The sequence below is a fragment of the Gallinula chloropus genome (genome assembly GCF_964237585.1).
Source record: "Gallinula chloropus genome assembly, chromosome: 15".
Classification (NCBI taxonomy): domain Eukaryota; kingdom Metazoa; phylum Chordata; class Aves; order Gruiformes; family Rallidae; genus Gallinula; species Gallinula chloropus.
The window spans coordinates 1,675,209-1,701,139 of record NC_140100.1 but is presented as its reverse complement, the minus strand read 5'-3'; positions in this window follow the sequence as shown (position 1 = coordinate 1,701,139).

The following is a 25,931-nucleotide window of genomic DNA, read 5'->3' as shown; positions in this document are numbered from 1 at the left end:
TTATTTATTTTTTAACATTAGTTTGGCAGAGTGGAATCTATCCATTTCTAGAACTGAACTGCTGTAATGGATTTTTCTTTCCAATAATTTCTTGCATAATAAAATAAGAAAAATGTGTTAGTGCATAGTGATTTTTTCCCCCCAAATAGTGCTATTTATTTAAAATCACCCCTTTTAACTCTACAGCTCAGCTAAGATGAGCTGCAGTTTATAGACAATATATGTATTTGATTTGGTATGTTGTAATTGCTGGAGAAATCTAATGGTAGATGTTTATAGATCAGTGAGTAGTAATGGTACTGTAGCCGGTGATCTCAGATCAGACTCTGCAAGTACTGAGCTTTATGATAGTTTACCTGGTATTTGAAACTGTATTTTTAATATCCTTAGAGAGTTCAGCTGAAACTGCTACAGAGAGTACAAGTTACGCTAATTTGGAGTAGCTCTAGATCTTGAGACATTGCTGATTTCATAGTTATGCATAACTCTTCCTAATGATCCAGTTCTATAGTCCATTCTATTCTAGTAATGTGTGACTTTTCAAGAAGAAAGACTTCAGCCTTTCTAGATTACTTTGCAAAAAGCTTATTGTATTTGGGTTTTTTTTGTTAGAAGGGATAGCCTTGTTATTACATCTAGTTTCCTTCCTGCAGTTATGGTATACCTACTTTCTAAAGGAAGTGTACCTAAGATGCTTAATGAAATACTTCTTCAATTGATTAAGATATGTTCAAAGTATATTCTATTGCTTTTAATTACACAATACAAAAAGTTTCCATTCCCAGAATAGATTTTTCTGCTCAGCTGCTTATGTCCAAATGGTACATCATACTGTCCTATTTACTAGCTTGCATTAAAGTGAAGATAAATGGAAAAGCAATAACAGAGGCATCAGCTATGACACTAGTGGGTATACAGGCTCTGCTTTGCAAGTTCTATCTTGAGGGGACTGAGATAGGGCAAGGAATTACAAATACAGTAACTAATGCATGTTGTTAAGCATTTGTTTTATACGTAGGTATTAGTTAAATTGCTTTCATTATTCGCTACTCTTTCTGACATTGCATGTACCAGTACTTTGGAGTATGAATTTGAGACGTCAGTTTTTTTTAGCTCAGTAGCTGTTGTTTAGATCTAATGGTAGCTTTATCTGACCTTGGCAGTTGCTCTTGCCCATCCTCCGTTTTCAGAGAAGCAGTGTATGCTTCAGCTGTGTTATGAACACACTGCAGAGATGAGCAATTACTTAAATTATTTCTTGGCTTTAGCTATGTGCTTACTCACAAAACTAGATGCTTTACTCATCTCCCTGTGAAATATGGGAGGGTGATTCTAGGAGTTATATAGAACTTCAGATCTCTGCTAGAGAATGTCAGAAGGTGAAATAACACAATAAATGACTCAATCTTGTGTTAGTTTGACAGTCTCTTTCAAAGCCAGTATGAGGGATCAGTTTCCTTCAGTTGTGCAAACACAACAAGCATTTCCACTTCCAAACTACTTATTTTTTGTCTGAATAATAAACCATATATACTCATACTTACTAATGAGTATTACAGCGGAAGGGGAAAAAAGGACAGAGCAATAACAAATTCATCAACTATAGCAGAAGAAAAAACCTTGCCTTATGCAAGTTAGCAATAGCTGCAAGTGATGAGTGAAGTACTTTATCAAAACCACAGCTCAGAAAGACAAAATTGAAACAACCTGGGAACTGTGCTACTATCTGAAGACTTTGGCCTTATGTCTTTGATTCTGCAGGAAGCAATAGTGAAGATAGTCTTGTTAGTTGACTTTTGGGCTGCCAACCTACCAGAAGAATGCAGCAGCAGACTAACATAATATATTGTTGCCACCTGGTCTTAGTATTCTTCTGGGATCTACTTATCTATGCTTTAGGGGATTGAAGTAACTTGCAAACTTGTTCTTAGGCTTCCTGTGCTTCTTCCTTTCATTCACTGTCCTTAGTGAAGTGCAGTTGTTTCTTAAACACTTAGATTAGTAGTGGAGAGTTTTAGTAAGTTTTCAAACTTGTTCTCTTTTGTTCTGCTGAGGAACAGGAAGCTTTTTGAGTTGCTCTCATCAAGATTTTCAAGTAGTACTGGGTCATCATCTTTTGTGGGAAGTTACCAGTTTGGAGCCTTTTTACAATATACTACTTTCATATTGCAGAAAATGGAAAGTCATAAGCAGGGTTACATTAAATACAATAATTTCAGTCACTCTAGAGTAGACAGTTCCTAGAGATCTCTGTGGACTGAAGGATTGAAAGTTATTCAAAACTGGGTCTTCTGGTCAGCTCTAATGGAGACATAATCACACTGAGATTACTGTAAAAAATTACCACGTGTCTCTCCATGAGATATGATGTAGGAAAGGATGAAAAGCAGGTCCTGATCTTACTGAAGTGTTCTAACATTGATAATGTGACTTAAAAATTCAAAGTGTCAGTTCATTACATATCATCTGCTGATAAATAAAAGCTACTTCAGATGTGATTGCAGGGTTGTAGTGACTTGTGACTGAATAGTTGGCTGATTATAATCTCTCAAATACTTAAATTAACTTGTTCATGAATTATTGAAAGTATATGATAGCAAAACAGGTATCTCAGTAGTATTTTCAATGTTCTTTCCTCCCCTTAGTTAATCATGTCACCTTCTTACTATGACTGTTTTTCCATATAACAAGGGAATGATGCAATTTTGTCATTTTCTTGAAGATCTGAAAGGGTGAAATATTCCATTAGCACAACAGCTGATCTAAAAGCTTAACGTTGCTGACAAAAGGATGTTCCCTCTCCACCTACCACATCTTCCAGGTATGCAGTTACTTCCTCTTCTCCAGCATTATGCTGTCAGACCTCTTGCTTAGCCAATTCGTTTGAGCTGCAGAGCCAAGAGAAGTGGGGTAGGGAGTTGTATCAATTGAGCAAAGAGTTTTGGAAGCAGAAATAAGAGTTTACCAAAGTTGCTCTATCATTCCTCCTCAGCGGACAGGGGAGAGAAAATATAATGAAAAACTCATGAGTTGAGATAAGGACAAAGAGGGATCATTCACCAAGTACCATTCTGGGCAAACCAGATCTGACTTGGAGAAAAATTAATTTAATTGATTACTAATCTAATCTGGGTAATGAGAAATGAAACCAAATCTAAAAACACCTTCACCCCACCACTTCTTCCTGGGCTTAATCTTGATCCTGATTTGGTCAGTTCATCACACATTGTCTCTGCTGCACCTTATCCCTCACAGCAGGGGGATGTGTCACACTCTTCCCCTGCTCCAGTGTGGGGTTCTTCCCATGGGAGACAATCTTCCACAAGCTTCTCCAATCTAAGTCCTTCCCACGGGCTGCAATTCGTCACAAACTGCTCTAGTGTGGGTCCCTTCCACAGGGTGCAGACCTTCAGGAACAGACTGCTCCAGCGTGGGTTACTCATGGGGTCACAAGTCCTTCCAGCAAACCTGCTCCAGCACGGGCTTTCTGTGGGGTCACAGCCTCCATTGGGCATCCACCTGCTTGGGTGTGGGGTTCTCCATGGGCTACAGGGGGATCTCTGCTACCGTGCCTGATGCATCCCCTTCCCATACATCTTCACTGACCTTGGTGTCTGCAGAGTTGTTCCTCTCATATCTCACTCCTCTCTGGCTGTAATTGCTGTTGCACAGTAACTTTTTCCGCTTCTTGACTATGTTACCACAGAGGTGGTACAACTATTGCTGATGGGCTCAGCCTTGGCCAGCAGCAAGTCTGTCTTGGAGCTAGCTGGCATTGGCTCTGTTGGACATATGGGAAGCTTCTAGCAGCTTCCTCACAGAAGCCACTGGTGCAGCCTGCCTGCTACTGAAACCTTGCCATGCAAACACAATGCATACCATTTGCTTTTAGCTGTTATGAGGTTAGTTTCATCCTTAGTCATCAGTTTCCAGAGTCCTTATGATTTGTTATTATAAATAATATCTGGCTGGTTTGCTCTTGTTGACTATCACAGTTATATTAATTTTTAAAAAAGTCTTAATCAAGATTGGTGTTGTGTTACTTGGAGCGAGAATCCAAGCTGGCAGCTTCAAAGGCAGTGAGTGAAACTGTCTTTTTATCTTCAAAGTAGGGATTTAATTGTCTCTAATTCCTGAAATCGGTATGAGCCAAGAGCTGCTGCCTTGACCTCTTGTGAGATGCTACATTGCTAATCAGTGAGGGGCAGCATCTTCTTTGTTAAGGGATGTTGGCTTCAGGTTCCTCTATATTGTGAAACTTGGACTTCAGGAGGAATAGGAAGCAAGAAGCATGTGCCATTCTCAGAATCAGTGTGGGTTCCAACTTCTGGCACTGTTAACATGAGTGTTGTCCTCTAATTCTGTAATTTTCCCTCAAGTTTTAGCAACCGTGTTCTGGTTCTCTTGTATGTCTGTATCTTCCTGTGCTAATTAATTATTCTTCAGTAACATCCTTCCTGGTCTTTTTTCCTATTAACAGTGTTTTCTCTCATTGCTTTTCCTTTTTTTACTTACTCCTATTCCCAGAGCTTTGAGAGCAGAAGAACATTGTGTATAAGTTGTCATGTTACTAAAAATATAGTTTGCATCTCCTGGTTAGTGGCTGTAGCTTTTGGAGAGTGTGCAGTGGCTTCCAGAGGCTCAGTGACACTTAGTTACTCTGTTAACTGCAAATTATAAAGAAGTTTAATAGACTCTTTACTACTGCATGTTATGTGCTTTAGTAGATTAAACGTATTTCAGACAGTGAAGGTGATTTTGGCTGTGCCAGTTAGGTAAACTTCCTTTATGATGACAACTAAAATGGTTAATAAAATTTCATTAGTATGGATTTGTCACAGCCCTCCTCTCCATGAACTTAAGGCACAACAAGGGTAATCCAGTTCTTTACATAGACAACATAGTTGTCTCAAGCAAAGATTTAGAAATCATTCTGTAATATGCAACAGAAGATTGTGGCACTTTTTCTGTCAAAATAGTTCAGTCTGTCCTAAATTTGGATTTAATGGCTGTGGGGGGAGAGGGCAGAGCACTCTTTCCTTGTTAATTCCTCACGCTGTGTAGCACCTCCTGTATCATCAGACAGCACTGTGCAGTCCATTGCACATCTTGGGGCTGTATTTGCACTTGTTTGCTCTGGTTTTTGGCATCTTAATCTTCCTGTGTATGTGTTACATGGTCCCACTGCCCATACACCACACATCTTAAAGTATCAAGCTCTGGCAACCAGTTTGAAAGTACTTTCTATGTCAGTGTTATGTGACATGAAGGGATATTTCAAGTAGCTGAGTAACTGGATAAACAGAAACTGTGAAGTGCTTGAACAAAACTTACTTGTAGAGAAAAATGGATGTGCCTGTGAAAACAAACCCATTAGCTTTACTCCTACGCAAAGAAACCCCAAAAATCCACCAACCTGAAAACTATTTTGACTGATCTCTGTTATGCAGCTAATGGTTGTTATGGGTATCAGAATAACAAATGGAAAATTGTTGTGTGTCACTCTTGCATTTAATTTTTGTCCTTCGTAGTATAACTGCTCATCTCAGCACAAACCTGTGTGTATGCTTAACAACTGCATCTCAAGCAGTAGGAACGCCTACTCAAAGACGGAAAGCAGAGAACAATTTTGCTAGGTAATTAAGAAAAAGCCCTATATATTTTTCAAGGATTATCTTTCACATCATCATCCACTTTTTAGATATCAGTAAGTCACTGGTTTTCTGAGAACTTTTTGTACAGTAAGAAAATCAAAAGATATCTAAGTGTATGTCCAGAATGAGTGCTTTATGAACACTTGCCTAGGGAAGTAAATTGACTTCATTTTTTTAATGTCTTTATTTCGTTGGACAGCTGGTATCATATTTTTTGAAGAGATAAGTAAGTGTTAAATCAGTTCAACTTTAGTGTTAACAAGCCATTCTTGTACTGGTTCTTAAGTAATAAATGGCAACTTTTTAATAAGTGATTTAATCACTTTTAGGCACTCCATTCCTATTGAGAAAAATCATGAAATTAAAACATTTATGATCAACGATAGAGCTGTTTACAAATTTATCTCTTTTTTATTTATGACTTCATAAATTTCAAGTTGAAACTCTGAATGAGGAGCTGGCACTGCAGGCTGTACTGCATCTCATGCAGCTGAGGGGCTGAAGGAATGCTTCACATGCAAAGATGAAGCCAGGAGTTTATTGTTAGCCTAATTAAAGTCTTAACAGTCTAATCAGAGAGTTATTATTAGTTGATGAATAATTCTTGCAGAGATAGAAAGAGTACAGTTGTAGAAGTCTCAGTCATAATACAGTTAAGTTTGTTATTCACATGTACCTCTTTTTTTTTTTCTTTCTTTCCCCCTGGTGTTACATTAATCCATTTGTTACCCTTCTGTGCCTTGAGGTCAGCAGTCACACTGATCTTGATGATGGTTGTTTTTTCTTCTACAGCCCACATGGGGCTATTCTTGTTTTCTAGTGCATGATTACACTGTACTCAGTATGTCTGGAGTTCTACATTACAGCTGAATTTCCCACATGTAAAATATACTCTGTACATATATATAATGCTTATTCTTTGTTCTCTATCTGGTTTTACCCAGCTCCCAAATTTGCATCTATTTAATGACCAGCTATTCATGAGTTAAATATAGCTGATTTCTCTTTCCTGTTCTTGTACTTTCAAGCCCTTTGCTGTCACCCTACAGTAGTTATTCTGCATCGAATAACCACTTGTTATTACATTATGTTGCAATAATTGTGAGATACTTTGCTGATTAATGATAGGATTTACATCACACAGTTTTACAAAGCTAATCTAAAACTAAAACAATGTAAGCCACAACCCCCTCTTATCAAGACATCAAGTATGACAAGTCCAGAAAAAGATTGGTAATTCCTGAGATTTGCAAGGGTGAGGTAATACAAAGCCTGTGACTAGGGATGGCAGTACTGTTGTGCTTCTGCTCCAGGACTACAGCATCTTGCTAAGTATTGAGTTCAGGCTCAAGTTTACAGCCTGTTAGAGAGAAGTTCCCACGACAGGTAGGAGCTGTGGGCTTCATCCTCACAGCTCCTGTTTGCTGGCTGACTGCTCTGGCAGAGTGCTTTTCTCTACCTGTCTGGGGGTGGCTGAAGAAAAAAAAACCCTACATTTAATGAGAGGTTGATTTCAGTTTTGGTGAAAATGTCAATGATGGAAAAAACCTGAGAACTGAGACTCAGTGTGGAGTATGCAGAGCTAGTTACATTCCCTAATGTGAGATACAGGAGATAGTAAAAGTACCTTTTTCTCTCTAATTCTGCAGGAAAGAGTATATAAAGGGGTTTTGCATCCTCTTGCTTGTGCTTTTGGTTTTCTTGACATCTCTGTTCTGATCTCTTAGTTTAATCTGGACATGTTAGGAGCTTTTTGAAAAACAAGTTTCAGTTTTTCATTTCTTTAGAGCCTGTTTAAAGGGATTCTCAATTTTAGGAAAAATCCTAACTATTTTATTTTTCATATCTCATTACAAAAATGCTAACCACTTTTGAAGATGTTTGTTGTGCTTTTGAACAAAGTTAATCATTTGCTGTGAGGAGAACAATGCTTTAATGTTTATGGAAGAAATGCAGATACTGGGTGAAAAAACCTGTAGTGAGGCAGTTTTCCAAAAATGTTCAATACTACAGCTCGGTGTTTGTAATAGGCTATTATAATAAAAGATAAATTTCTTTATAGGATTTAAAGCTGTAATTAGGAAGTGTGCTTTGAGGATTGGGTCAGCTAAATGAGTAAAGTGGGTATTAAAATTCTTGTGCTTACGGGCCAGCAAGAAACTGCCTGCCTGTCAACTTCCTTGTCTCATCTTAAAGCCTCAGAATGAACACAGAGCAGTTCATTTATAGATCAACTTGCTGTTCAAAGATGGAGCCTAAGGATGAGGTGACTGATGGGAGATTAGGCTGGAGTTTCGTGGTGTAAAAAGAAAATTGCCATGGATCAGAAATAACAAAGTAATGTTTTTGTAGTTGTAGATGGAGACAACAGCTACTTGCACTTGAGCATATTCACATGGGGTTAGTTGCTGTAATCTACTTCAGGCATGGGTGCAATAGAAATTATTTATCAATGAAGTTTTCTTAGCATTTTTTTCCCATTCATTTTCTCTTCTGGGTTTGTTTATTGTTTTACACTTGTAACTTGTTGTAAGCATTGAGGGTTCAGCATTTGGCCATTTTTTAAAATATTTTTTTACTGCTTTGTCTTCTGTCTGAGTTCTCATTTTCCTATAAAAACATAAATGTTATTGGCAGTGGTTGTAGAGTTAACCATTTTAATAGAAGTGCTATTGAGATTAGATAAGCATTGAGACTTCATTGTTGTACAACATTGTGATGGTTTTGTTGAGGATTCCATATACCAGGTTTCTGAAGTGGATGCCACTGAGTCTTTCTAATTCTGGCTACACTATGCAGCATTAGCTGTTGGAAGCTTGCTAAAAGCATCTGGAGTTTTTAGGCATTTTTCCATTTTTTAAAAACTGCAAAGTGCCAAGGAAATTTGCCCTATCCAAGTAAAGGGAATCTAATCTCCACAATGTGCTGGTCATCTTTTCCCCCAGCTAAGAGAGCTGCTTTATGATATTTACACAAGACCAGAGTGTTTGTGGGCACAGGGATAAGAGGAAGGAGGTTTGTGAAAGATGACAGTTTTGACCCTTCAGTAGAGATAAATGAATTTCAGAGCAATTAATTAAATATTGATTTTAATGTACCCTAAATTATGTCCCTTTTCACACTAATATAAAACATCTGATTACTTCTGGTATACAGAAATCCATTGCTTTTACATCTTGTGTAGATCTCCTCATGAATGCTTTAGATGAGGCTCTCATTTCTGACATGCTGCTTAAAGAAAGGTCTCTAGATATGGCATTTGGAAGAATGTCAATTTATAATTAATACTTAAATGTTGAAAATAGCTAAGCTGTAACTTGCAACAGAATGAAGCATGTGGAAAAAAAGTCATACAGAGTTAGAAGGAGGCAAATGACTAAATTTAGATCAGCCCTCAAATTGGAGGGCCTAGCCATAAATACGAATTACTCCTTAATTTATTTGACTTTGCATGCATATATTGCCATGGTCTCTTGAGTATCAGAATTCTTAACTGATCACGAGTCCAAGCCTTGTTAATTTGTGAGATTTGTGGAGATCTTAACCCTTCCCTTTATTGAAATAGGTGAAGGTCAGAATTCTAAACCATGTCCAACACCCATCCCAATCCAAAAATAAAACAAGAAAAATCAAATCTAATCATGAGCCAAGTAAGGTATGGGCTGAAAAAATACATAAAATCCCATCTAGTGAAAATACAAGCTGTGTTTCCTAGAAAGGGTGTCTAGGAATGCCAATGTGCTATATTTCAGTTGTTACTTCAGGTGAAATTTTTATCAAATGAAATGCTGAGTTCTAATATCTCAAATTGTACATAACAAAACAACAAATGCTCTATTAAGAGCAGTTCATAAGTTTTTGTCTGCATATATATGGGATGGAGAAACACGCTCAGGTGTCTCTTCCTTTGTCAGTTCCTGCAAAGCAGCTTGACAGTGGAAGCTGTAAAGTTCATTAACCATTTTAGGTGAGCTTTCTTTATTGGTACCTTTCTATATATGTAACTGTATCCAAGCGAGAGGGAGAGTTAGCTAGGGAGTGAAATCCTTGGGTTATGCAAATTAATTCCCTTTGCTTTATTGCTTGTCCTGCAAATATAATAGTAACACTGCCCATTAGTCAGTGGTAGTTTACTACACGTGTCCCTAGCATCTCAAGGCAGTAATGTAAATTCAACTGGAGCATGGGCTGTGATGTGAATCATGTGCAACTGCAGTGTTCAGCAGCATCATTTGCTGAAGGTTGTTATCTGTCTTTTATTTCAAACATTATTTCAGCTATGACCATAAGGACAGGATATTGAATGTTGGTTGGAAATTACCTTTTAAATGAATTCAGAAAAGCTAAAGAAACCATAAAAAATTGAACTTATGCAGAGCTGAAAAATATACATTTGAAAATTCTTTTATCTACCTTGTTGTGATAAATAAGTGTTAGTTAAAATGGTTCATTATACCTGCTTCACAACTGCTTCAGTGGTAAGTAAATGTTTTCTACTGCTGCTGAAGCAGTACCTGATCAGGAATGTTTAAAGCAATCGTGATTATCTGAGCTGACTTCTATCCATGACATTCATGCTCTGCAGTTCTGAAGATCTGAGCATCTAAATTTTCAGCATAATAGTTAATGATTGTGGAGACACAAGATGATTTTTTTGACAACAGAACACTAACCTTTTTCATTTCTTACATAAAATCACTGAAGAAAAAATACTTTACTCTTTGCTTAAACAATTAAGCGGAGAAAGTAAGCTCATGTTTTGCAGTCTAGGGTATTACCATTGATATCAGATCAAGATTTGGCCAGAATCCCTTGCTTGTTGAAGGGCATTAGCCTGTGAATCTGAGTTTATTGGTCTAATGCCATTGTTGATGGTGTGAATAAATGTATGCTGCCTATTTTTAAACTTAGTTAGTCTTAGGAGGTTTAGTTGTATGTCATTTAATTTTGCATGGAATTGGGCTGACAGCCCAACTGATGACAGTAATGACTATGTGTGTGACGGTGGCTTTTTTGATGCAAAATGCTAGGGTTGGGAAGCAAACATGGAAATTGTGGTCTGTAGTTTAATATATTTTATATATATGTGTATATTAAGCTTATAAACTTATTTTCAAGCACATGTTTATACTTAGGAAAATTCGTAAAGTACATAGACTAAATAGATACAGTGCAAAGAGCAATAGGGCAACAAAAGTGAAATTATGAAGAGACTCACATGAGTCATTAATGAAGTCTTAATGATGTCTAAAAATAATAATGAAGTCTAAAAAGTTTTCTATGGCTGCATTGTCTGTGAAGAATATGGATTTTGATTATTCCCCCAGGTTCTCCTTTTGTCTTTTCTTTTTGAATGACAGTTAACTGTTAGTGTGGTGAGATGGGAAGCTTTTCTCATTTTGCATAATTTGGTTTCTGACTTTGATACTTACGTTGTTCCTGTTTTGCATGGAGATAAATCAGCTTCTCCCAAAGCTCTTAAATTGGGAGCCGGACTCCTCAGCTTAATGTAAATTGAGACTTTGAGTCAGAGGTTTTGTATTCCACGTTAGTGTCAGTAACTGTTTTCTTTGTGCTGGTTTCTGGTTCTGACTGGAAAGTCAGCAGTGGGTTGTTTGGGTTTTTTTCACTAGAGCTGGTACTCCCTATGGAAATACTTATTTTCTAGAGCAGCCTGTTAGGAAATTTCTGATGTGCTCTTACGAAGTGAGAGGAGTAGGTAGATACTGAGGATACCTAAGAGAGGAAGACAAACCGAAAGGGAGATGAAATTGTGATTAGCTCATAATGAAAACAAATTTTGGTGTTGGGGAGTTTGAAAGAGGTGCATTCAAGGTAAACATAGCAAAAAGATGATGATCAAGTTGCAGGTGAGGTAGTTGACAAAGCTGAACTTGCAGATTTTGAGAGGGAGGAGTTATTTCATCCAGATGCGCAAACAAGGTCCAAGTGCTCAGAGCAAAATGCAAAAATGTAGAAAGGGGTCTGGGCAGACAGTGTAGCTGTTTCTCTTAATTGTGAGAGTATTGCCTCTTGGCTTTTGTTTTTGGACAGTGCAGCTGTATGACCTGCATACCCAAAGTGCATCTGTGTTCAGTAGCAGAAATCCCTTCCCCTTCACCTGCTTTTGCTCAGTGGATTTCAGGTGCTCTTTTACTTACTGTTCATGAATTTCACAAAGACATGAGTTTGTTGGAACTGAATATGTGATGAAATCCTAATTACTCCTGAGAGAGCAGGTTGCGATACCAGCTTGCTTGTGTCCACAACAGAAGGCCACAGTTGCCTTTGGCAGGTCCACCAGAAATTATCCATCTTACCCTAGAGGATGACTCCTATGGGTTTTTATTGAGAAGGAATGAATGAATTGGCCAGATTTACTTTCTAAACTTTTTGCAGCATGACATTTTCTCACTTAAACAGATTTAAAAAGCAAAACAAGTAACATTTAGTAGAACAAACATGCATACTTGAAGGATAAGTACCAGTTTTGTAGTAATTTCTGTGCAATTACCAGAAGGCAAATATGTAAAATAAAAATAAAATAAAACCCTCAACAAGACCCAACATGAATTCCCTCAGTAAGTTTAATTTTGGAGATGTGAGTAGTTTTCAGTCAACTGAATGGATGGCACCTGCTGTTTACCAGTTGTGCTGAGGCTGCAGTGGCAGAATTTGTTGTCTTGGCAAGGGAAAAGTTTTATTGTTTAATTCTGTTTTATCTTTTTTTATCCTTATCCATAATGAACAAGATGGAAGTAGAAGAGAATAGAGGCATTTCTATTGCATGGCCAAGAAGCAGGTGTCCCTACTCGGTTATTTATAGAGCACAAGAATGTGTATCATGGAAATAGGCTGTGAATGGCCAGTTACCCATCTGTTTTATCTGCTGGGGATCGTAACTGGTTCTGTGCAAATGGATTTTTTTTATTCTTAGCTGATGAAAATTGGGGTTCTGAGCAAACCATTATACCACTGATTTTTTTTGTTGCTATTCTCCTCTTAGCCATGGGAATTAGTTATATATTATTTAGGTTTTGAAAACAAAAAAGTCTGTTATTGTAGACCATTTCTCATTCCTGCTGCGCAAAGAGATTTCTTTTATCTGGCCCTGAATGCAACATTTTACTAGCTGATTTTGCCCATTTCTTCATTATGGGCCTAGTGGATTCAGTGTTTCCTCGTTGTCCCTTGCAGTTTTCAAACCTAGATGGGAGAAATGCCAATATCCACTTCCCACTTTCCAGTATTCCCCCCATAGACACTGCCTTCTCCTACCCTCCCCCCTCCAAGCTCAGCTTGTGTCCCAGAATTGTGGCTGTCACTGAGAATATGTAAGCTCTGGATTCCAGCACAGAAACGTTCCGTTTCTTAAGATCTAGGTCAGGAGCTGATACAAATGTAATAATTTATAATAATGAAACTAGGGCAAAACAAAATAAATAAATGCAGCTTTTCAAGTATGGAGAGAGAGGAATAATCCATCACAAACAAAATAGCAAGCATCTCCTGAGTTGAGAGAACAAATTACTGCTCTTTAGCAAATGAAGCTGTACAGACCCACTCAGCAGTTTTCTTCAGTAACCGTTGTCAGCTCCTTATTGCTTTGTCAATTCCCCCTCATTCCCTGCAGAATAGTGACATCTGCAAATATTGGTGTAGCTTTCGAAGAGCAGAAATGAACTTAGCAAAGACAATCTATCTGACCTCACCGTGGTCTACACTATAAGAAGTCAGTCTCCTTGGTACTTGGTAGATGAATTTCTTCTAATTATGCATTAAAACAGCTAAATATTTTTAAGTGTGTTGCTAGTATTAATGATAATGATATAAGTAAACCAATCGTGCTCTCTCTCTGTAATGATGAGATTATTACATCTTGGAGTTGCTAATGTTATCAGGTCTGTATTTAAACTATAGCTCTTCTGGGTAAAACAAAATCTGGAAGAATTTCTTTTTACTTTGCATACCTGTTCAGAAACTCGTACTTGTAACAGTGATGTTGCTTTTGTTGCTCTGAGGTTATAACATAGATCTTGTCTTCTGTTGAAATTCTGTACAAATTATGCATCCCCTCTCTGGAAAATGGGCTCTGTCATATTAATTTGAACTGAATTAATTGGGAAATATTTGTCATGATTTAAAGTGTAAGTTCCTTTTACAACTGTTACACTTCTGTGTGCAGTTTTGTTTATTCCCAAAAATACCCTGGTGGAGACTTAACTAATAGTGCATGAAAGGATTGCCCTCCCAGGGAGTAAGGCTGTAAGGTAGATCACAGAATGGAATCATAGAATACATTAGGTTGGAAGGGAAGTTTAATAGTCATCTGGGCATCCCCCCTGCAGTAAACAAGGACACCTTTAACTAGATCAGCTTTCTCAGAGATTCATCAAGCTTGAACTTGAACGTCTCTGGGGATGGGGCCTCCAGTACCTCTCTGGGAAACCTGTTCCAGTGTCTTCACCCTCATAGTGAAGAATGTCTTCCTAATCTGTTTAATTTAAACCACCCCTGCTCAAGTTTAAAACTACCGCCCCTCGTCCGGTCCATATATGCCCTGATGAACAGTCCTTCCACAGCTTTTGTCTAGGTCTCTCTCAGGTAAAGATCTCTCTGGAGCCTTCTCTCCTCCAGGCTGAACAAGCCCAACTCTCTCAGCCTGTCCTTGTAGGAGAGATGCTTTGGTCATCCTTGTGGCCCTCCTCTGGACCTGCTCCAAGAAGTCCATGTCTGTCTTGTATTGAGGGCTCCAGAGTTAGGTGCAGTACATACTAGATACTATGGCATGCTTCTCGTGGTAAACATCAATTAATCCTCTGATCTGCTCTGAGGAAAGCAGAGGAGTCTTCACTGGAGGCACTGGGATCCTACTGGACCAGCAGTTCTCTGGACTCTCCATAAAGTCAGGAGTCTCCATAAAGACGGATGCAGTGAGAAGTTTCTACTATATTCTACTTATGGGAAGAACTGGGCCATATCTTTCTGGCCACCTAGTTAGTAGAAAATACAGATTTGGGTTAAAGCTATGGTATTGATGTGTAATCCTACTGAATTTGTTCAGTTACAGAAATAATTTTGGCCTTGTGGTTTTAAGCAATGATATGTTGCTTAGATATCCATTTAAAAGGTTAATATCTCACAATTTCCTTCAAAGTAAAGTTTTGATTTCAGGTGAATGAAAATGTTTTCCTGTCTTGGATTAACCAGTGAACTGAAAATATCCCTCCTTCACACAGCAATATTTGTGATGCTTCTGATGGGGAAAGCTACAAACAATTCAAAGCTTCAAAGTAAATCTGCTTTAATGTGTATAAAACAAGCAAGATATTCCTTGATGGGAAGCAGAACACTTCTATATTATTATGTAAAGATTAAAGACGCTAAGGAGAAAAAGAGACTAAATGACTCATCACCAAGAAAGCTGATGGAAAACATTTGCCCCCTTTTCTCTATCACAAGATTCTTGTGGATAACCATATTAAGAGATTGTGAGATGCTGAAATACAAAAAGTGGGGTACATATCTCTAGTTAGAGAAAATCCCATGCATTACTTCTTTTCCTTCCATCCTGACTTGTGTGCAGAGATCATTTGCCATCTTTCTGCCATAAATGTGTAAGTTTTTACTAATGCAATATAGATTTGGCTCACAACAGAAATGCTAGTATGCTGGGAAGAAAAGCATGTGATGTGGACAAGTTAGAATCTATAGGCAGGTAATCTTCCTGGCTGTGCTGCAGCTTTTTTCCCTTCCACTTAGTGCCTTTTCACCTATTTAAAATGAGTAGTTGTAGCTGAGGTACAAACTCAGATTCATTGAGGTGAATCTATCCTGGCTTACAGAGCAGAGTTGGTTCTTTGCAAGTAATGGTACTAACTCTTCAAAGTTGTGAAATATTTGAAGGCTGTGCTTCAATGAGACCCAGCTTGCTTTGGCTATACCTTAGTTTCCCTTTCAAGTCTTTCTTCAAAACTTGATAAAGGTAAAAACACCTGAATTTAAAATCTACCTAGTGAAATTAAAGTTTGAAGTCAGTTAAGACTTGGGAATGGTAGCCAAAAGCTGAAGAATCTGAGGTAGGGGGTGGGGGTGGGTGTGTGTGTGTGTAGGGTAACTGTAAACTTGTAAGGGGAAAGAAGCTACAGTTCCACTTAGAAACTTCACGTCCTCTTTGATGACATGGGTTGGAGTATGTGCCCACACCCTTCACAAACTGGTTAGAGTATCAGGAGAAATAAAGCAACTTCAGTGCTACATTGGACAAAGCAAAATCCCTTCAATCCCAGGCAGTGAACTGAAATGGTGTTTTCTACTCAGAAAGGTTTTGAGATTCACTTTTTACCACGGTCAGGTAGCAGAAGGGAAGCATCATCTGTAATTGATTTTGCTTGTGTGTATACTCCAGAGTACTGGAAGTCAGTTCATGTGCAGACAGGCTGGGACTGCATGCTTGTTCTGTTCTGTAAGTGTTCCCATGCTCCAGCAGATTAGTCTGAAGACCTAAATAAGGGGTTTCCTTCAATGCTAGCTGTGTTCTGGCTGATTTGTGTTGTGATCATCTCTGAAGAGTTAAATGTGCTGTTGTTACTGTTTCTTTGCCTGTTCGTTTCACCTCTGTTGCAATGCAGTATTGAAACTGCAATGCATTGTCAGTGTACCTCACATTACACCGATAATGCGTTTTGAAATCAGCATGAGGTTACATGATTTGTTTTCCTTTCCTGTGGTTAGATGCCTACTAAGTAATCAGGGCTGCATGCTAATGACTCAAGTAGTTACAGATTATACCTTGACAAAGTAATTTGATGTGGACAATATGTGGACAGCTTCTCAGCTTTTGTGTAAACAATATAAATATAGCTGTGCACTAGAAAACTTCAACCCAGTTTTGAATGTAGTTTCCATGCAGAAACAAACTAAAATAACTTGCTTATGCTGAGCATTAACTTTGGGCTGTTTCATGCAGGATAGACTTTATTTTGTAAAACAATGCTGTTGATGAGAAGCAAACATTTTATTCTATGTTCTGTCCAACTGATACTCTGCAGATATTAGTATGGACTGGGGGGTTCTACACAATGGCTAGAATTTTGCCCTGAGGGCAAATATGCCCTAATCACATGTTTGGTATCATTCTGGGCTTGACCTTTTGGACAGTTGTACAGAACCACAAATACATTTTTTATTAGCTTCTGCAACAGGAATTATAATGAAGTCTCCAACCAGCAAGCTTTATCTACTGGGGTCTTCTAGATCCAAGTGACCAAACTGCAGTACAGTTGCAGGCCTAGATTTTAAATCTAGTCTGAGGCAACTTTAAACATTTGGTTTGAGCACAATTTAGGCTTTCAGTATGTTTCACTGCTGCTGAAAAAGTGTAAGAAACTTTAAGACTGGCATTCACACCACACAGGAACAGAGGAGTTCTCACTGGGTGGAATTGGTACCAATGACTCTACAAGCAGCCTGAACAGTACACAGTTTTAACAAGCTTAGTCATTCTTGTGCTGCAGTTGGAAGGCATGGTAACTGCTGAAATAGCTGTTTTCTTGTTCTAAGTTTACCTTTCCTATAAAACAACATGCAGCATGCAGTCGCTTGGTGCTTATGCAAGACTGCTGTACTCTGGTGACATGCAACATTTGTTAGGTAATTGCCATTCAAGACAATGTATGGAGTTGCTTTTTGTCCCCTTGAGTAGCTCTAATGTCCTTTGACTTTTAGACCATCTTTCTTCTCCTTTTCTCAGAAGGAGGTTGAACGCTGGGATGCATTTCAACTTGACAAGAGTAGTCATATGGGAATTTTGGGATTTAGCCAGAGCTTTAACTATTCAGAAGCCCTTGTGAATGAAATAAATTATTCTGAGCATCTGACACTATAAAAGAAGCATCTTATACAGTGACATAATTGATACTAAAAATAGACATGATTTCATGTTCTTAAATTGACAATTGCATGCTCCAAAGGTGATACATACACAATCTGTTTCAGTCTGCATGTGCTTCTTGAAGATGAGATGTGGTGGGCTCTCAGCATTCTCTGTAGTCACCAGAAGGCATCTTTGTGTAACACTTGTTAGTGTGTTTATTTAGCTGCAGCAGGGCATGGTTTGTTAGATATGGCTAAATAGGTTGAGTCTGCACCTTGGGATAAGTCAACAATGTTAGGTCAGACCTTATTTTAAATGATAAATCAGGCCCATAGCTGCCTTTACAGGAACATGCAAAAATAATTTGAATATAAGAAATATAAGGGAAACAATTTCTTTCTGCAGGTCTCCCCTTGGTGCAGTTTCTCAGTAAAATACCTTCTTAGTTTATAGAGGATTAATCACTTGCCCTTTAAAGAAGAAATGATTGATTACCTTTTTAGTCTTTCTTTTAGAAATGGAGTTGTTCATTCTATAATGTTTATAAATTCAGTTAGAATTTTGACTTAATGCTCCATGCTATCACAGGTAGTGTCTTTTATGGTTCTATATATAAAATGAAAGGTTCTGGATCTGTGCTGATTTGTCAGATCAAGGGTGTGTTTATTCTTACGTATAAAATTAACTTATTTAGAAAGCAGTCTGAATGAGAAAATACTATTCACTTATCCCAAACAACTGAGCATTATTCCTGCCCATGCTCTTGTCTTTCAGCAGTCTAAGTGCCTTAATTGATCATCTTGAGACGAGGTTTAACTCAGCAGTTAATTAAACTTCAGGGAGCAAAATACGCTTTTGTTTACAGAAGTGCTATTGTACCTGCCACTGTTCCACTGCACTGAGTTAACAATTCAAAGACAAAACATATGATTAAATCAAGGCAAGAAGCAGACTACTTCAAAGCTTATTAGAAAGAAATATAAAAGCTTAACGTATTGGAAGTACCAACCTTCATGGACCTATTATGGTCAGTTGGATAAAAGAAAAATTGTCCAAGTTATTAAGCACTCTTGCTTGCTGTGCTATATTGGCAATATACACTTTATACTGTGTGCATGAATAGATGTATTTTGAAATAGTAAATGTATAGTCAATTTGTATATGGATTATTTAGGTGATCTCTTAAGGAGCAAAAGGTCTCAGCTATCCTCTTAGGGACAGTGTTGTGGTTTAACCCCAGCTGGTAACTAAGCACCTCACAGCCCTCCCTCACACCCCCACTCCATCAGGGTAGGATGAGGGAGAGAGTCAGAAGAGTGAAACTGAGAAAAACTCCCCCCCAGCTCCCTCCCCCATATCAACTTTATAATCAACTCCTGGAGTAAACAGCCAGTCTAGGAATTAGTGTTATTGCAAAGATAGTTTTGTTCAACTGGGTTAAAGAAGAAAATGAAGACTGGAAAATCTGCAAAGACTAAGCATGGAGTCTAGTTTGCATTGTGTTTTTTAACCTTGAAATGTTTGACTGTAATGAATGTTGCTCTTACAACTGCATTCCAGCATGAATGTTGATAACTAGCAAAGATGAAGTCTATTGGTAAAAAATATGATGTTTGAAGTTTTTGGAGCTACATCAAGGAGAACTTGGAACCATGCAATATGTAATAAATCTGTGACAGACTAGGACAGCAGTGAGTTTAGTGAGGTCAAGTAGTTATTACGTTAATACTTGCATACTGTGTTTTGAAATTTCTTAAAGAATGTAGCTGGTTTATATTAAGTATCTTTAACTTGATATAGGAAAAGCACATTCTCTTTCTCCTGCAAATTTTCACATAATCTCTGGATTTTGATATGGGAGTCTAATCAAGTATGCAAACACAATACAAGGTCAATATAGATGGAGTAGCTCATGAACCTTTGTGCAGTGTTCTGTACCTTGGAAAAGCACATTGTTCCCCACTTGAGCAAGAAAATTTAAACCAGACTTCTCTTTTTGGTTATCAACTTCCAGCACTTTAGCTTTCTGGTTAAAATCAAGAAAGCAAGCAATCTGTCAGGTTTTTTCAGACGAAAGAAAAGATTTGGCAGGCTTTAACTAGAAAATATTCATGTTCCTACATATATCACAGTTATTTTAGAACCTGTGTTATAGAAAGGACTGGTGGGAACAGAAATAGTTGTGTGAAAGTAGATAGCATGCAACTGTCTGCCAAGTGAGATTCCAGTTAATTGCCTTATAAAAATTAAGCAAATGCATATTGATTCCAGTCTGAGGCCAATTTTTTCAATAGGTTGGTGAAATAACTTTTGATGTTTATACCTGTCTAGATGATTCCACATATGTAATTGACACCTAAAAACCACCTAACCTTATTAGAATTTTAATGTCACTGGGGGTGTGCACAGTATGGTCAGCTGAAATAAAGCTGGGGATCTTTTATATATACTTAAGAATATACTTGAATCTATCTTAGGAGCTTAAAAAGAGGTTTGATACTTGTGTTGGTATATCAGTGCTATTGTTTAGCAGATGGTATTTCAAATAGTTGAGCTCAATTTAATGAATGTCAATAATATAAGCAAAGATTACATTTGTATCCATTCAACTTGGTATAATGAGGTGATCATTCTGAAATAGCTCCAGTAAAGCATGGAAGGCTCCTTATTTGGAAAAAAAATTACTTTTGTTTTCAGTTTCTATATTTCTTAATGGCTATCATAATAAAGTTTGTCAGAGCAGATTTGCAGAATTTTCCCAGGAATAGGATTGTCAACAGCAGCTTTTCTGGGAAAAAGCCTGTTTGAACCTGTAACTTTTCACAGTACAAGAACTGCCACAAGCAAAAACTACTACTTCTAAGGGTTAATTCCATATAAGTTACTTTGCAGATAAGCAAGAGAGCAGACAATTCTGAAAAAATCCTCAAATCCTTTCCTTCTTCCATCCAAATTGAGCTCCCCTGCCAGAAGCAGCAGAAACCAGTTGATTCAGGTTCGAGAGCTACTGTCAGTCAAATGAAAGTTTAGAAGCAGGTGAAATAGCATTTGCTTTTCTTGGGGGAAGATTCCAGAACTATAATAATAATGGATTTAGATTCCTATAAATGTTGTCATCTAGGTAAGATAAGACTGCATTTTTAGGTAGGAGAAAAATATGGTTTAATATGTTATTTTGTTTAAAGCCCCTTTGTCTTATTTATTGTTCCTATCAGTGAGATTAAGCCATGCAAGGTTTGAAAATGCAATAGAATGAAACTAATTAGATCCACTAATAATGACCTTGGTGTAGAAAACACTGCAGCCTAGATTTTTCCTTGCACATGGAAAAGCTAGATGGTTCATTTCTGTAGAAAGCAAGGAAGGGAGGTACTTAGACTAGAGCAAAAGCTGACTAAAAGCAGAATCTAGAAGAACCATGGCAATTGCACTTGAAACAAAACTAATGCTCAGGTAGCACAATAGCTTTCCTGCATGTGAACAAAAGCCATGTTACATATATGGCAGAAATAGGTAACAGAAGGCTCTGACTCATCATGTGGAACTGTAATTTAAGTCCAAGGGGGATTTTTCTATCTTGGATCTATTCCTACTGGCTCAGATGTCTCATAAGCCTTTAGCACCTAGTTTTAATAGAGCTAGTGCCTACAATGGAGAAATGGGTTGGATGCACGGAGCAAAATACTACTCATCTTATAAATATCTTCCAGCTAGAGCTGAGGTAACTTTGTGTTGATAAGAAGCTTCCATTGACCTTTACTAAATTTGATTTTCTGGATTTAGAAAAGTCTCAACTCCCTAAGCAGAAATTTGCTTAGTGAAGCACTGAGAAGCAGATGCAGTGTAGGCATCTTGGTGCTTCCCACTCAGTACAGCTTTCTTTTAGCAAACAAGTACCACCAATGAACAATGTGTGAGAGGTCACTGCTGTCTCTATCAGTCATATAAGTAGTAATTTTCTTTATGTTGAATCCAGTTTTAAGTGAAAAAACTTAAGAATATGCTATGAAAGTTTGCTGAACAAGGAGTGCTAACATTGATAATACTAGTAGCTCACCTATCTATAAGATTCATGAGGTATTTTTCTGATTAATATTTTCAAACCTATCAAGTTTGTCCTGTCCCTTGAGTGCCCAATGGGTGCACTTACTCAAGGAACCTGGCTTTTGAACTATGTATTGTTCTCTCAAAAGATTGGAATGATAGTAATTTCTGACTTAAGAATATTTTTTGGAAAACTTTTGGAAAATATGCGTCAGCTACATACCTAGGGGCATTTTTAGGTATATAAAAACTGTATAAATGTAGATCATTTCAAATGTGGAGACAGAGAATGTTCCATGTGAGACAAGAGCAAAACTCGCCCTGTCATCACACACCTCAAGTGTCTGAGCATCCTGGAGAAAGACTAATGCAAGCTAGGAAATATTTGGCTGGGAGGCCCATCATGCTGTCCAGAAATAGATATAGAAGAGACAGATGTATATGGTTCAGGGGGTGAGTGAGAAGAAGACTTAAAATAGTAGTTTTAAAAATCTGATTCATAAAGGCTTGTCACTTTTACTGAACTCAGTGAGGATTAGGAGATCATATTTTGGCCCTAAATAAATATTGGCAATTTTTCCCTGTTCCTCTACTTTTCTGGGTATTAATGCACAAGCTGTACTGGCTTTGCAGTCATCAGGTTTTTTCTTGGGTGTTTCTAGAAGGCTTTAGTAGAAATATATTGGTTTTTCATAATTTGATTGGGGGAAGGACAGGGAGGGAAGAAAAGAAGCAACTTTAAACTGGGTATTTACACCTAATTTGATTCCCTGAAGCCCAGACCTTGTAATGGGATTGCTGCTGACACAGCCTTCACAAGACTGCATTGCTGTGACACAGATTTCTTTGTTAGAGCAGCTTTAATTAAGAAGTACAGAGTTCATGATGAAATTCCGCCATGACCCTCAGAGTTAAATTTGACTAATTCAGTGATTTCCCAGCGAAAGATAATTCCTCTTGGGAACTGCATAGTAGAGTTTGGAAACAAAGCTAAAGATGAGCTTGATATGGGAAATGGATTACAATCCCGGTGACTCTTGAACAACTGGTCATCAGAGATGAGGTGGGAAGGAGGAACTCTGGCTGAACTGTCCCTAGGGTGTTCCTTTGCTGCTGGGGGTTGTTTGCAGAGAAGCTGAAGTGCTGTAACAGCCTCCAGCTCTATTCAGTGATGTTGACTCCTTTTTTTCTGTGACAGCCAGCTCATGTCCTTTGCAAAACTGAGAGTAGCTTAAGGCCATCATTTCATGCATGACTTGGTAAATTGTGCAAGAAAGGACACTGCCAAATGAGGAGCTAAGCCAGTTTTCAGTAAGAGGGCCATCTGTGACCAAATGGTTTAGTAAGTTTGAAAACAATAGAGTTCTTACTCATTTTTATGTTGAGTTCATTTAGAAGGGAAGTAACTTTGCAGCCCCCCCTCTCCCCCGAGAGTAAGTTCGGTACTGTATCCTTGTTTGCTGTGCGCTGTTTTCCTTGAATCAAGTGATTTCATTTCAGACTTGATGTTCTGTGCTAGTGGAAAGAGACTTTGCATCTGTGTGAATTTTGATTCTTGTTGGAGGGTTTTCTCAAGGTAGATGAAGTTCAGGTATTTATGGCAGATAAGGTGCATGTAAATACTGTTACTGGTCACAGCACTATTCCCTAAACGTAGGAGTTGTTTATTGCTGGAACTAGAAATGTTTTTAAAGTTGGAATCAATTCTAAGTAAGTCTTTCCCCCTTAACCTAGCCAGTTACCTGTAATCTCTTTTTACCACTTGGTCTCATAAAACAGCTGTAAATCTTATGTAATGGTGTGTCCATGCAGCAGGGATTGAGTAGATCTGCAATTTGTTTTGGATATCTCTTGAATCATGGTTTAAACTTTGGAATAGAGTACCTGTATTGAAATTTGAGTGGCAATCATTTGGTATCTAATGCTCTGAAGTATTTTTCTTGACTAACTGCTGTCATTGCATGGGAACAAAGTATTTTCAAAAGGGGTGACTGTGCATCCCTTAACGCTGCTCTTTCTAAGAACCACAGGAAAATGATGGTGTTTTCCTCATTCTAGGGCTTAAATCTGGCTTTTAATTTAGCTATCTAACATGTCTGAGGTTAGCGTTTTACAGCTGGTAAAGCAAAGCAAATAGAGAGACAGTAACAGGCTCAGGGTTACTGAGTCAGCAGCAGAGACTGAAAGCCGCCCTGCACCACAGTTAGACCCTACTGCTGCTTTTTCCTTCTTTGGAAATGATTCTTGTACCTTATAAGTTACCTGCTTGTTTCTGTTGACAAGTGTTCCTGCAACAGGTAATTTTCTGAGAAGGGAAACGTTTTTGTAATTTAAGGTTCCTTCGGAAGGGACTGAGTAAGAGGGAAGTTTCTGGCCTCTAAATAAAAGTTGAGGTAGGAGGCAGGAGGTAGGGAAATCCCGGCTGGGAAACTGCAGGATTCCAAAATTCTTGAAGTTACGTTGTGGCTTCCTTAAGCCAAGTGCTCAGCTGTTTGCGTGGAGAAGGCAATCATGCATCAACCCATCTGCCTTTCAGAAGAAATGTTCTCCTAGGAAGTACTAGGTTTGTAACTTCGTGTCCCGAGTGCAGGGATGTTAGTGTTTGCTAGGCAGCTTTAGAAGAAAGTATTCCCTTCCTACACACAAATTACAATAATGAGTTAAAGGTACTTACATGCAAATGTTGTTTTCTTGTTTCTGCTGAGTGAGGCTGATTCCTACCATGTTTGCAGCTCTTCTCTTTAACCTTAAACAGTCCAAATATATGTAGAAACAGACTATGGACGTCTACTAAAATAGTTTAATTTTGCAGCATTTGCTCAACTCTGGAGGCAGAAATCTGCTTGAAATCGGTGAGGCTTTTGGGAGGACTGCATAGGTACTGCCAAGGTTGGTCCCAATGTATTTGGGCAAACTGTGAAGTTTTAATGTGATATTTCACAAACTTTTATAAGAGTAACTGAGGAAAAAAATTGAAATATTGTGACAATATGTAAATTATATAGCTCAAAGTTAGAAAATGACTATTTCCTGTGTTGGTCTTTCAAACCTTTATATTCAGTCAATGTATTGTACACAGTATATAGCGCACTAAGTATGTTTTAAAGACTGTCACTTTTAATATTTTGAATATATCCTAATCTTAGAGCCACAGGGGCTTTTTACCATTATGTATTTCACTTGCATTCGAGTGAATCCTTGTTTTTTGTGGCTGTTTTGAGAAATCTACTGAATAACACTGAAATAACCATTTCACAAGGATGTGAACTAACTCCTGTAACTGAGAACTGTTGCTGTAATATTTACAGGAGAGGAGTGTGTGTCAGGAGTGAAATGCAAAGATGCATCAAAATACCCAACTTAAAAAGAAAAAGCCACAGTTGCAGCTGTGTAATTGCTTCATTTAGAAAACTAATGCAATGTCTAAGGAATTATTCTCTAAATAATTTAGGAGATAAGGTCTTTCAAAGAAAAAAAGGCCTAGATAGACCTATTGGGGAATTTTATGAAGGGACCGTCAAGAGCAGTAAAGCTGATGCGTTGTTAGATGTCTTTGGGAGGAAGCTCTGGGTATTCTGTGTCTTATCATGGTGAAAAGCAAACTTCAGTGAGTGGGCACTTGGCATTGTCCTAGTTGAACCCAAAGGTTCCTCTGACATATATGTCTTGTTGAGTGGGTTTGTCCAAGTGTGCAGACTGGCCTCACATTGAAGTGTTCAGCATAGGAATACATAGAGGGTGGTAATGGACTGAGCACAAAAGAGGACGTGAGCTGGTAGTGTAGCTGGTATATTCATTCGGGCAAAACCAAATAAGTTGTGGCAGCTGGAGCAGGATGGTGGAAAGGGGGAAGCAGAAGAGCACTGGAGCAAAGGAGGAAATGCTGTAGTGTGCTGTGGAGGAAGGTAGTGGGTAGTGGTGGTGTGCGGTGTGGCCAAGGAGGAAAGAGCTGCTCAGCAGCAAGGTGGGGCTGTCACTGGTGTGGTGCGAGATGAGTCGGAGATGGAGAAACGTGCATAATGCATAATAGGGGATGAGGCAGTGGGGATGCCCAGATGGAGCCAACTTCTACGGACTATTTTTTGTGTTAGTTGGCTGCGGAGTGAAGCTTTTGAGGCTGCTTTTAGCGTAGAAGCTGCTGCTCCACATTCATTCCCCTAAGCCCCACGGCAGGGATTTCTGGTTGACAGCCCCTGCATCAAGGGAAAGGAGAACACGCTGGGGTTTCCCGGGCTACCAACCTTTCTCTAGGGCTGTTAACGTGGGAAGAGCGCTCAAGTTTGCCGCTCTTCTGTCCCAAACCTGGTGTTTTCACTGTTCCCCCAGATCTGACACCCCCTCCCCCGATTGCCAGGGTC